At 28.6% G+C, this 12597-nt stretch overlaps 1 non-coding gene across 1 annotated transcript; it reads right to left on the minus strand.

Moving 5' to 3' along the window:
* Positions 1-521: 521 nt before the first annotated feature.
* On the minus strand, positions 522-594 carry TRNAA-UGC (transfer RNA alanine (anticodon UGC)). The gene has a single exon. It is a non-coding gene; the product is annotated as a tRNA-Ala (tRNA).
* Between the last annotated feature and the right edge of the window lie 12003 nt (positions 595-12597).

Raw genomic sequence — 12597 nt, forward strand, 5'->3', positions numbered from 1 at the left:
TGTTACAATTTAGTATTTATAATTTACAAATACATTTATTCCTATCCATCTACACGTATTGAAACTGTATGAAATCTTAATAATATTTTTTTTATCATAGAGAGTAAATTGTTACAAAACTTTAAATTACAATAACTAAATTGTTACACAGTGAAGTTTAAAAATTAAAATCACTACAAACTGACTCTCGTTGCTTTAATAAAAGTACATATCAAAAATATTCTTTTGACATTACAGTAATTACATTAGAAAACAAATTATTTGTAGAAACTTAAAAGGTAGCTGGTTCTAAAATTAGGAGTGTTGACGTAATTAAAACTATATAGTCTTGTGAAATCAAAACATTGTTAACGAGAGGATTGATGTAATTTTTCGTATTCAGAAGGTTACCTATATATATAGATTCTTTTTTTTGGAAAAATATAAATTTAATCCTGAGCTTTTTGAGAAATTTAATAAGGTTCCATCCCAGTCCGAGGTAAAGAAGACGTGGCGGCAAAAGAAAAAATAATAAAAAAAAATGGAGGTGCGGGGAATCGAACCCCGTGCCTCTCGCATGCAAAGCGAGCGCTCTACCATATGAGCTACACCCCCATCGATGTTAAGTAGCATACTGATTTATATTTAATTGTTTGCACACTGGGCTTTGAATCTGGGTAGGAATGGGCCGGCCCATTATTTAACTCAAGGAAGGTCAAGAATTAGGCCGTTCCCAGGCTTTCAACATCTTTGCAAAATTTAGTCCATCAAAAGACAAAATACTGAAAATGAATTAATTTGAGTTTTTAAAAATTGATTTGTATTTCGAAACCAGCTTCGAACAATAAATTACAAGTCAAAAAAGTTGTGATCATATAAGCATAATGTTTAAAAATAATATCGTTATCAAAGAGATCCTAAATAGACGTACATATTATTAGACTTTTGTTTTTCATTTCAAATTTGTTTGGTTTCTCCATCTTCCGCCAACTTGAGCATGTATTAATTAATAATCTCTGTTCCCATATATTTATGTACCACTATATTCTAATTATTAAAAAAAATATATCTGTAAAGGGCAAAAAGTGAAACAATAAAATATTTAATGTGATGAATATTCCCTCCTTATCGAGAAGCATGTTGCATTTTGTCCCAGCATTCCTCAAAAGAGCAAACATACAAAAATCTTATATTCTTCATAATTCCCTGTTTTTTCTAATCTTATGCTACACTTTTTGAAGTAACAACGGTATATTGTTACATAGTGATGCAAACCAAACCATGAAATTATTTCTAATATTGTCTGATTTTTGTCGAGGATCCCACATTGAAAAGAATATCAAAGCCCAATAAATTCAAACGAGATGAGACAAAAGACCCACGATCTTAAAGAACATATTAAAGATCCCACATTGAAAAGAAAAGGGACTTTACAATGGTTCATAATAGACCTCCTCAAGATCGTGGCTCTTTTGGTTTATCGATCTTGGCCGGATCCCATTTTTAGATCGGATGCTTGTTTGAACTTGTTGGCTCTGATACCATATCAATATTCATGGGTTCTATCTCAAAATCAATTGACGAGTAGCCTGTGTATCATTGTTAGGTCCATTTTCTTTTCAATATGCTTCTATGTTTTACTTTTTTTGTTTCAAATTTAACGTAGTTACTCATCTCTTTTATGGCTTGAAAATAAATAGATGATTAAAAAAATATATGTATTTTATATCCGTACACTATTTACCATTCATGCGTCTGAATTAAAAATTATAAACTATAACTGTCTCTTCAAATTTCCCTCCAATAAAATCAAGTATCGATGTTTTGTCTGATTCCGCCTTTGTTTAGTTAAAAGAAAAAATGTAGAGATTTAATTTAAAGATGGAGAGGAAATATATATAATGGAAGCACTTAGCTTGACAATTTTGTCTTTTAATACTTTTTAAAGTTAGATTTAGACAGTTTAATCAATAAAATTACTTTTGATCAATTGTCCCTTTACATATCTCATTTTAGCCGTTAAAAGAACAAGCATATATATTTGACTACTTCCTCCTCATCAGTTTAATAAATGATTAAATAAATTTGCAATTTGCATTAATCAAACAAAACAGCTAATATTTTCAATCTTCTGATGATGATTGAATAACTACTGTCGTCTATATCTTTTTATGTTATAATATATATATATATATATATATATTTTCAGTACGACATAGACATATGGGAAAGAGTTAATTCATAATTTTTTGGTTTGAAATATATGTTAATTACCGTAAATTATACTCGCTTAGACTTTTTTTATGTCATTATATTGGGTATTGACAATTATCTAAGATTTTATTAACGGATTACAACATATGTAGTTTCATTTTAATGTAAATTTTTAGGAAGAAACTAGAAGGAAAAATGGTTGGCACAAATAATTTCCCATTCACCCCTTCCAATTTGTTAAATTTTCCCTTTTGAACCCTCATAATAATTCTAACGTCTTCATGTATTCATTATGAGAATGTAGCCTACATTTGTAATGTAATATTTTAAAAAGGTGTGACATAAATTAACCAATTGTATTATTAAATTGAAGGGGGAAAAAAGCCAATATAGAAAGATATACTTCACCCTTCAAAGCTAGAAGAACGCAAAAGAGAATTTGATGTTAAAAAAAAAATTAAAAATTAAAAATTGTCGGTTTAGGTTTTTTCTTTTTTTTTTTTTTTGGGGGGGGGGGGGGGGGACAAAAAGGGAAGAAAGTATTGGTGGAGAGGAGTTGCTTAGTTTGGCTAAACATGGTTAAAATATATAAATTGAAGAATTTTCCCATAAAACATGACATTATAAATAATAATAATAATAATCACATTGTATGGTATAACTGCATAAGATTTCTTCATTAATCATGTAGGGGACACTGTTTTGTTGGGTCTTCTATTCTAAAAAGACCCAATACCATTTTGGATTCTATGGTCTATTTCATTCAACTTTTGGAAAAAAAAAATATGTCAATTTTGTGTAATTGGAATTGTTTCATTTTGACCCTTGATTTGGCTGCATTTGCATCACCTAAATTTTAATCTGAGAGAAAAACCCTAGGACTAATAAAACCTTCTTCCTTAAATTCAAAGGTAATTAAAAAATTCCAAAGAAAAATTAGTCTAACCTCCAAGAGAATAAACATTTTAAGTATGTGTTTGTTGACACATGGCAGGCATCGAGTCACCCGAAAGTTAAAGGAGCTGTTTGGGACACATCATTAGTTGTTCTATTCTAGGACAGGTCCATGTAGTCCAGGCGCAGGACACGATTCCAGTGTCATTTAGGCCACTCCGGACTAGAAGATTATGATCATTTTTTCAAGCCTTAGTCTTTAGAAACTAGAAAGAGACATGTTGCCCAATGGCTTGGCGGCACATTTGGTTCCCTTTTGGAAATGCAAATTTAGTACATTTTATCTGTCAATCAATCACGTCCATTCTTACACTTGTAATTTTCCTATTTGGACCACTTCACTCATACAAATAATCCAATGTAAGCTATGGGTGTCGGAGAAGTTGATTGAATTAGAGGTCAATATAATTCTAATATTAATAAACGGTCACAATAGGTAAAATAATAATAAAAGATTATCAATCAGTCGATCAGTTGAAAATGGTAAGATTAACCGAAAATTTGTGTTATTTATTGTAGTCATTTGTTTTACCTGTTACTCTAACACAATTTAGGAAGAAATTAATGTAAAATTTTTTATTAAAAGAGTTTGAATGTAAATTGGCCCCTCTAAAATGTGTGTAGAGAGGAATTTGGTCATGATCATACCATAGTAAAAGAGAGGAATTGAGTAGTTATAGATAGCCAAATTATTCTCGTCAATCCAAATTAAATGGTGGGCTCAAAATTATTGGAACATTTTTGGTGGGTAGTGCAAACAATTGTCATTTTCAAAATGTTTAACTTCCCTTTTTAATTTGTTCAATTAATAAAAAAAAAAAACTTCTACAACCCATAATTATTTCCTTACTCACGGTGGATAATAATTTATTTGACACCAATTTTACCCTTCTAAATTTTTAGGATTCAAAACTTCTGGGGTGGTAATACACGAATCGAATAACAGAAATGATAAATTATTATTTAAATCTAAGATTATTTTAATTGATTTTTAATTATTTGAACACGACGTTATAAAATATAAATATAGAAATGTTATTGCACCATACTAAATTAATAAGACCAACTTTTTTATTGAATTATTTAAATAATGAGAAAGAGGATATACATAGAGTACTTAATTGTCTTTTAATTAAGCTAAAACCTTTAGCTATCCTAAATTAGGGTTAATAATTAGATTCCCCTTCTTTTAACCATCTTTCTTTTGATTGAACAAAAAGTTCAATTACTTCCAAGAAAGAAAAAAAATACCTAAAATTGTCAAATCAATGAGTTGCTCAATTCTCAAGTCAAATGAAGAACTTGATTTCTAACAAATTGTATTTGGATACGCAGACATAATAATTAAGCAAAAACCAAACTTGATTTATTTAGACTTCTAATCTCATTCTCAACTAAGATCTCAATTCGTTAAATAATACTGATAGAAAATATAAATTTGGGATACCCTCTATTTATGTACTCAAAATTTTACTATTTTTAATAAATAATTTTGTGTCTATATGAACTTAGCTTAGTAGTAATTAACACATATTTGTTACCAAAAGATTATAATTTGTATTGTTCCACTCCACTTGTTGTACTAAAAAAAAAGTGTTTTCACTTGTATAATAACATTTTAGATTAATTATTGATAAGTGTTTTTAAATACATATGGTTGGGGAAATGTAAATATGCTAAGTAGAAAGTAACTTTTTTCAAAAACAAAAATTAAGATAACATTCATCATTTGACACAAATTACCAATTATTATATGAGATATCACACCACTCAAAATTGATGGAATCTGGCAATTATAGTTTCATTTACTTTCTTGGTATGAAGATATACAATGAAAAGACAAATTTTAATGCTATGACGTCATAATATTTTCAAATATATTAATGGAAGAAAATATTATCACAAAAATTCATATTTCACAAGTTTGTCTTGATTATAATATAATTAACTATTTGAGTGTCCAATCGTTTATTAATCTTTTGAATCTGTCAACTAATAACTAAGACATTATCTTAAATATAGGGATTACATTTTATTTCAAAAAAGAATATAGGGATTATATTTTTTATACGTCTCTTCTCTATTACTCCACCTACATATACTTTTCCAAATTGGTTAAGTTAGCAAAGCTCTCAATCGTTCATTTTTTTTTTATCAATCTTTTATTTAAATGCGCGAATGTCCAAAATTGTTATGACAAAACACCACCAAGATCAACGTTAATCAAATATTCTAATAATCAATTTACAATTGAAACTTGTTGAGATATTTATAAGTTTGAATCAAATTTAATTGACAACATGAGTCTAGTTTAGCGATAATTGACATGTACTATTTCTCTCAATGTCAGAGGTTCGATCTCCGTACCTTCAAATTGTTGTACTAAAAAACATCAAATTTAATTATCTATCTATGATAGCCTTCATTTTCAATTGTCAAAGTTCACCAAGATTTCATTAGTAGACTCATTCATAAGGAATTTTTTTTTTTAAAGTTCATTAAAGGGGAAGAATTTTAACATTGATTTTTATATAATATATATATATATTTTACATTACGAATTTTGTAGAATTATAAGATGGGATATTGATTATGACTTGGTTAAAAAAGAAAAAAACTATGTAGACATCAGAACTTTATTCCATTCGCCAAGACACACCACTGAACACAGCCTCAATACAGAGGTTTTTGACAATGAATGCCACTAATGCCTCTTTCTGCTCCATGTCAACTTCTTACATAAATAAATATTACTTTTTTTTTTTTCTCTTTTTTACAAAAAAGAATCCCACAAAAATTAAATTATTAAAAAAAAAGTGGGTTCAAATTTAGAGTTTCACTTAGGTAAAAGCAATTTCCAATTAGCACAATCGATGTATCACATCCCAGCTGTTTCATCTTTTACGAATCCATCTCTTTCAGTTTCACCTTCTAAACAAAACAAACAAACGAAAAAAAATTTTTTTTTTACTGCCTAACTTTTCTATAACTTAATTAAATTTCTATTCTTAAACATGTTCAAGCACATTAGTTATAGTTTAATTAATTAATTACTAAAATCCAAGTTGGTGTGGTGTGGTGATGAACATCTTATATGTTCTTTCTAATATTCTTTCGACCAAATAATTATTTATTTTTCACTTTAGTTTTCTCTTAATGGGTAGACAATGTTTTTGTCTTCCTGTCATGTCACGTGGTTGTAGAAAGAACCATCATCTAAATTTGGAAGAACCGATGAGAAACGAGCATTTCTCTTTCGAAACAAGCTAGGGCAATCCCCATTGTATTTGAAATGAGGGAAGCGCTCCTTGTTCCAGTCGGATGAGGAACAAGTATTCTTTGGTCTATTCCTAATCAAGGGCAACGATACGCTGACAAGGACGGGCAAGGAGAGAACTACCAATAGCGATGATGTTTGTTGGTGGAAGGGAGAAGAAGAAGAAAAATAAAATATGGAGAGAGAGTACAATCACTATAAAGATATTATTAAATTAATATATTTTTGCTAAATCAACAATTACACAATTTACTGTGACTTCATGTTAACGTTAATCAACTAATCATAAAAAAGAAGTTTGAGATCATATATAACTATTTGTCCAACATTAAATTTCAGAGACCAAAAATATCCATCTTTAAAACTTTAGAAATTAAATAGATATTTATTCAATTTTTTTTTAAAAAAATAAGTACTTTTCTCTTAAAAAAAAGGAATCATTGTCAAATTCTCGGTATCTTATTTCTTCTTTAATCAATGGTAAAGTCAACCCAAGTGCACACTTAAAATTTCAGCTGCAAAAACTGGCCACTTTGTTTTAGTCCTCCGCAATTCTTTTACACCTCCCCCATCTATTTCTCTTAAATTTTAAAATAAAAAACAGGGAGGGACAAAAATTAAAAAAAAAAATGGTGGAGAAAAAAAAAAGAACATATATTCCATGGTTGAGAGAATCTTTCTAGAAGAAATAAAAAAAAAAAAAACCTTCAAAAATTTGAGATAAATGGACATTGGTACAACAGTACTAGACCTTTCTAGTACTTGCATTTGAAATTTGGATTTTCTAATAAAACAATCTTAAAAAAAAATCAATAAAAAGGTCAAAAATCTTATAACCTTCTGAAAAACTACATCTGATTTCCTTTCTCAAAAAACAAAAAATAAAAATAAATAAATGGGTTTGTTGCAGCCGTCCACCCAAATTAAAAAATAATAATAATAATAATAATAAAAAGAAAAAGAAAAAGAAAAAGAGAAAGAAAGTGCTCCTCCATTCCATTCCATTCCATTATTCTTTGTAGCATGTATGCCAAAAAAGAAATACAACACAACTCAAATGGCCAACCCAATTTTATGTGCCATAAAACGCCACAATCATTTTGGATGAGAATTGACACTACCAAAACAAAACCTTATGCCTTCAACCTTTTTGTCTGCTCAACTCACTAAATACCAATCTGTTGGAACCACAATCCGCCACATGTCGCTCCTCAATTGCTTCCAATCGTTCGACTCTTTTTTAAGATGTCAACCTGAATATAGTTTAGTGGTCAAGATGACTTCTTTTAAAGCATCGTCCCATATTGTTTGAATTTGAAAAATAGAAAATAATTTTCTCAGGTAATCACTATCTGAATACATGTTGGAGTTTATTTTATTAAAAAATAGGGCTAGTTTGCCTTTTTGTGTTGTGTTTTTTTGTTAAGGTTCTTGGAAAGCATCTTTTATTTATGTATCTGTTTTAATTTTAGGGTTTCCCAATATGGGAATGCAAGGTTTTCAATTTTTCCTATTGGACAAAGCAAAAGAATTTCACTTTTCTAATCCATTTCAGAACTCTTACTTGTTAATTAAGGGACTTTGGATTGAACCCTTTTCATCTTTTTGCTTACTTTACAGCCCCATCTCACATATTCTTCCATCCATAAGACTTGGCCTTTTTAAAAAATTCCTTTAGGGATCAATAATTAAATTGATTATTTTCTCTCAATGAGAGAATTTTGTTAGTGGGCGTCATTATATTTTGGGTTTCTTCGAGGTTTTCACATTACTTTTAAGTTTTTTTTTTTCAGACGTAAAAAAGTTAATTAAAGATTTTTTTTTTTTCTCTCTTTTACGTATATACTTAATTATGTATAATAAAGTATAAAAAGTCATCCTATAGTTAGATGTAGCTTTAAATCACCTTTCAAATATAGCTCTTTTGCCCTTTCTTTTGTTTGATATTTTTTAATGCATATACAATGTCATGCAAAAAGGATAACTTTTCACCTTTTGTTGGAAAACTAGTTTTTTATTTTTTATATATAGAAAAAATAGCTTTAATTAATTTTATCCCATTCCCTTTTTCAATAAAATTACAATATTCTCCTTTTATCTTTTCATAATTGGCTTGTTTATTTTGACAAAATTTCTTATCTTCTTACTTTTAGATGTGATTATTTTTTGATGGTCCGATCATCACTTACAAGGGATCAAAAAAGGCACTATAAATAATTCAATATTTAATATTGGTGTAGTGTCTCAATAAAGTAATCTAAATTATCAAATTAGCAACTAATAATAGTGAATTGAGTTTCAAAGATAAGATGATTATAATTTTATGCTATGGCCTATACCATGTTTTAATAAATTTTAAGAAGAAACAAGATAAATATTTGCAAGCACTCTTTCATGTTTCTAAAAAGTACAGACTAGAAAGTTGGTACAAACTAGAATATGGCTAATTTTTATGCAACCCCCCCCCCCCCCCCCCCCCCCCCCCTAAAATGTGACCATTTTAATTTTTATTTATATATATTTTAATTTTTAAGGTACTAAAATGAATTAACAGATATATATTAAGATACGTGGGCGGAAAGATTTGAACTCACGATTTTCTAATCGAACATAGATGCCTCAACTTGTTTAGCTATATTCAAGTTGAACAGGTATATTTTGATTGTTGTATCAAATTTTGATAAAGAGATCAACTTTAATAGAGCTTTATTAATATTAACTAACCAATGATAATTCAGATCAATAAGCTTGATTTCTCTATAAAAATTCTTTGTTTGTTTGTTTGGCTCTTTTCACTATTTATTTATTTATTATTATTATTTTTTTGGCATCCAATCAACTAAATTACACTCGGTACGTCCCACATTTTCTAGCTATTTCACTAACTCGTTCGAAAATCGTAAATTTAATCTTAAATAAAAAGTTTGTTCGTTTCTATTTCCATTGGAAATTTATTTATATGAAACTATAATATTAATTATTAAGCACTATGATCACTTTAGCACCACACCTATTTTTTAAAAATTAAGAAAGAAGAAACCAAAATAGCGTTACTCTAAACTAACCTTAAAATAAATAAGGCTTTTATAAGTTACTAATTATAATAATTATTAAAAATGCCTCTAAAACACCTCATTTTTATTTTAAGACGATGAAAACTACTCTCTAATAATTAATACAAAATAAGACTCTCATGTTAAATTATCTTTTGAAAAATTTTGATTTTATTGTCGTTAATTATTATTGACCACTCTCAAACATGTCATCCCGAGCATCATTTATATTCTTGTTGTTTAAAGTGAAATTTGATCAGTGCAAGAACTCAAGGAAATTGGATTTGAGAAGTACAAAAAAGGAAATAGCTTCGATGCAAAATCGACACAATCTGTGATATGCATCTCAAGATAACAATCAAATTCGATGTGTGAAGTGTATCCTTGTATTTATAAGTGTCGACATATGTATCTCACTCATTGGTCACATCTATAGTGGTAAGTGAAATGATTCTATTTGATACCTCGATTCAGTCTTTACTGTAAGCTGGAGTCGAAGTATGATTCATGAGCTTGAGAGAGATATGAGGTGTTATATTTTGAATAACCTCTCATCTCTTGCCACGTGAAATGTCGTTTTATGCCGTTATAATTATTTTTTTCTTCTCTTTTTGCAAAGGGATCTTTTTTAGCTTTGATAAAAAGGACAAAAGCAATTGGACACCTCAATCCCATACTGTTACTCAAAATCCAAATGTGAATGAAGAGGAGTTGGCCATTTCCAAACAGAATTTCAATATATATATATATATGTATTTTATTATTATTTTTATATGAAATTGGGAGCACAGAATCTATATATCTTTCACACCACCTTCCCTTTTCAAAGTTAACAATAATTCATCTCTTTTAATTTATACTTCACTTTTTTGTTAATTCCCTTTTCTTTTCATTTGCCTCTTTTCTTGGCCTAAAAGGAGTAAGATCTTATCTTAATTAATTATTGGCTCATTTGCCTCACACAATTTACTATTGCTTCTCAAACCATATTATAAGACAAAAATCGTTCCTTTCTTTTTTATATATACAAAATTTATTGTTATACGTTTTCTTACCCGATTAAATGTAATGGCTCAGTTTTTAGAAAATTATCATTTTCACAAACCATTACATGCATGGTAGAAAAAAGTATATTTTAATTCCTTGGTAAAAGTTGCAACTTGTACTGACTGTATTTAAATTAATTAATTTATAAGAGTGGTTAATAAATTGAAGACAACTCAATGATATGATATATGTACTCAATGTCTTTTCCTTTTATGTGGAAACAGGAAATTTTTTTATTGAGTTATTGAATGCTTATGGCTTGAAAAGAAGAAAGAAATTATATTCCCAAATGTTCATCATTGGAACTTTTAAATGTTAATTATCAATGTATGTAAGTAGCATCATAGTAGTATACGAAACTTTCTATTTATGAAAACGATTCTGTAGGATAAATGGTTCACTTTGTTTACCTTTTTAAAAGATATATATACCATCATAAAACAAAAAAATAAAAAATAGTATGAGTCAAGAAACAGCCACATCAATACGCCGGATGAGAATTTGAACTCTCAATTTTTTGGCCAAACATAGCCTTAACCAACGACTGGATCGCTTAGTGTGGTGGAAAATTTTTTAGATTTGATATAGAAATATCTAATAAAGCTAGAATTATTGAAGTGGGTTTATGAGGGTAAAGGGTGGGCCTCAAAACTTTAAACCTTTACATCTAATTGGCTCTTCCATATTTAGATCAAAAGATCAACAATAATACACTTGTTTTCTAATAGTGGGAGGAATCATAACAACTTCTTTCACATCACTTACCTCATTTAAAATATTTCTCATAATCAATGAGAACTCATTACCTACATTATTGAAGCATATTTATAAGTTAAATCTAATGAAATATAGAAAATAAAGTAAAAATACATTATTGAAGCATATTTATAAGTTAAATCTAATGAAATATAGAAAATAAAGTAAAAATCCACTCCATAATCAAGTGATATAGATTTCTAGAGATTATCGTCACTACGAAAGTTATATGTGTACGTCATCAGTTTCTAAGTTTGTACTAACTAATAAAAAAAGAACAATACCAATAATATAGATCTTATATGTGTACCTAACTATTTCTTTCAAATAATAAAATCATGGTCTAGCTACCTAACTACTAAAGAGTTCGCTTAGGCTTAACATTTATTTTAGAATCCTATATTTAATTATTTGTGTTGAATGTTCTATTCTATCAAAAATTAAATATAAAAGTAAGAACAAAATGAAGAGGTGGGAATGGGGATGGATATGGTGAAGTTGAGTTAAATTAAATAATAAATAATATGTAGAAAATGAATAAGAAATTAAGAATAAGGTAATTGCCAAAAATATATAGCAGAAAATAGACAGAGAGTGAACAAAAAAACAATGTGACAGGATCGTATAAATCGGCATCCCCACGCTCCTCAATAGCGCGTGAATATACTTCCATCGGAATTTGGACCCATATTCTATTGGGTTGTCCACAACTCACCTTCAGCAACTTCCAAGAAATAAAAAAGTTTTTCTTTATTATTATTATTATTATTATTTTTCGTCCAAAAAGACATGTTATCCAATCTATACCATGCTTATGCTATACACAAAAGAATACAAATATTTTTATACGGATAAATAATTTCATTAATTTCCCCTATTTTGGGATTTTCAAATTAAAATATATAAAATGTTAAATAAAGTAGTAGAACGTCTTTTACTGTCAAAGTCTGAATTTTTCTGTTTTAAAAAAGTAATTATACGTACATGAAAACTATATGAAAGTTCAAAATTGGAACTTTAAACTCACTCCAAAAATTTCGTATTGTATGGTTGTTAAATGGCATGGGAATCATTAAAAGAAACAATTTTTCGCAAAAAGAAATAATAAAATATCGAAAGTATTGAGGAGAAATTGAGACGATAGAGAGGGGGCAATGCGACTGTTGCATTATAAATAATGTCCTTTCCCTTGTTTTGTCTTTATTTTATTTTATTATGTTGAAGCCTCATTACATCATCATCATCATCATCAGGGGGGCCTTAAATTCAGCCACCAAATTAACTTCTCCCATTGAAATACAAGTATAAATTCCTCTC

The sequence above is a fragment of the Momordica charantia genome (genome assembly GCF_013281855.1).
Source record: "Momordica charantia cultivar OHB3-1 chromosome 10 unlocalized genomic scaffold, Mcharantia_2.0 BLBB01000010.1, whole genome shotgun sequence".
NCBI lineage: Eukaryota > Viridiplantae > Streptophyta > Magnoliopsida > Cucurbitales > Cucurbitaceae > Momordica > Momordica charantia.